This window comes from Mizuhopecten yessoensis, unplaced genomic scaffold (assembly GCF_002113885.1).
Source record: "Mizuhopecten yessoensis strain PY_sf001 unplaced genomic scaffold, ASM211388v2 scaffold4559, whole genome shotgun sequence".
NCBI lineage: Eukaryota > Metazoa > Mollusca > Bivalvia > Pectinida > Pectinidae > Mizuhopecten > Mizuhopecten yessoensis.
In genome coordinates, this window is record NW_018405607.1 from 114,198 (window position 1) to 116,218 (window position 2,021).

Genomic DNA, 2,021 nt, shown 5'->3' on the forward strand with positions numbered 1-2,021 from the left:
CACCCGCCCGCCCGCCTGCCCGCCCGCTTACGTGATAACATAATACGTCCCCGTCTTCGACGGGCGTATAAAAATAATAGCAAGTGTTATATGACACTACTTATTGTATTACATATTATTTTTGTTGTCTTTAATTCACAAAATAATCTCACTTTATTAGTATTTCACACAGGGGAAATTAGCAACGTTTTTTTCGAGTAAAATCATTGGGTACATGTAATATAAATAAACAAACTTAATAATTGAGGAAAGAGGCGCTTGATAACATATGAACACAACTTTATTTTGTGTTGAATTAATCCATTAAAATATGATTGTATAAAATCCATAAAACTGGCAGCGCTAACAACAAAATATTCCTCTGATCTGGAGTAGTGGAGAATGATCGCATGACATTTAAGCAAATTTTAAATCTGAAGATTCTTCATCAATTGTATGTAGTTGGAGGACTGTTTAACACAATTGTTTTCTTTACACAGGTTTCTATATAAAAAATAAATAATGTACACAGGTTCATATAAATATTCCAAATAATATGATCAAGTATATTTTAATGACACAGGAATGTCTTGATGATAGCATGCAATATATTTCTAAGACAACATGTTTAAATCATGAAAAGTTTAAAATAAAACATAAAGTACAATCAGGCCGGCTGGTTACAGCTGTTTATCCTGTGTTATGAGATATATCATTTACTGGAGTGTTGTATCCACAGGTGTGAGCTAGATGCCCTTTTCTCCCCCATTAGACAGAGGTATCTACACTTCTGGTCAGGGAAACATATCTCTGTCTTAACCTAGAGTAAAGACGGAGGGACTCCTCTTATAACAATTGCATGCGTCAGGTCAATAACACAATCATGTCACATCAACAATAGCAGATCACGGGAGATAACTCTGATTTGCTTGAAATTATGGAAACAGACTTTAAAGATAAATGTCATTCATGCACACAAGGAGAGATGGGGAGTCTCAACCTACAGGGTTAACATTGTCCAGGGCAAGTAATGGGTGTAAGAAAATTCTTACAACCGATTTCATATGCCATGGGACAAAAATGATGCAATGTCATGAACTATGGAACATTCCCATGCAAAGAAGTCGAATTTTCAATGTATTTTGTGGATTTTGAGCTTATTCTGGTGATTGGAATGAGAGAAAAGTACTTTTTATGTCATGAGATGTTGGATAGGGAAATACCATCCTTTGCAAGTGTTGAGTTTTACCCAATTTGATAAAAATCTTGGCTGGGATTTCCCTATCTTTTACCCCACGTATGAAAGAAGAAATAATCTTACATTCTTTTTATACTCAAGGTTTCCCTATGTAGTCTTGACACTTTATGCTTATTGGCTCATTTTTAGGCAAAACAATAGTGAAATTCAACTGATATATTTTCAACAGAATTTCACAATAATAAAAATTATGTTATTTTGTAACTTTTCTAGACACATACTGAGAAATCTTATTAACAGATCTGACAAAAAATGCAGTTTGAAAAAAAGATCCTCTATCTTCAACATCATTAAAGGGGCATCACGCTAAAGTAACTTTTTTTGTGTCTTTTTTTCAAATACTACATAAACATATCAAGTGAGACTCCTTATGGAAAATAACGATCGGATTTGACTGAAATAGATTCATAAAAATGATTAAATCTAAGGTATTTCTACCTGTCTGACCAACGTTTTGTTCAGGGATTTCCCTCTACTAGCGCATGCGCATAGCACACCATTTCTTTGTAAACAAAATGACTGGCCGTGTGAAGTAAGCGAAAGAAAAGTGTTGTACCGTGTCAGCTACGAAGCGAAAAGTTGCCAAATGGTCAAAAGATAGCGCAAGGGAAACGTTACGGAATCATTATTGCCAGTGGGAAGTATTCAAAGCAGAAAATAACTGCCCTAGCAGTTAGTACGGTGCATGTTTTCTTCCGGATAGCGGCCGGTTAAGCTGAAATAAAATCGACAGAAATGCTAGCACTGTTTATGTTATGAATAAATATCTAAAACTATTAACCTC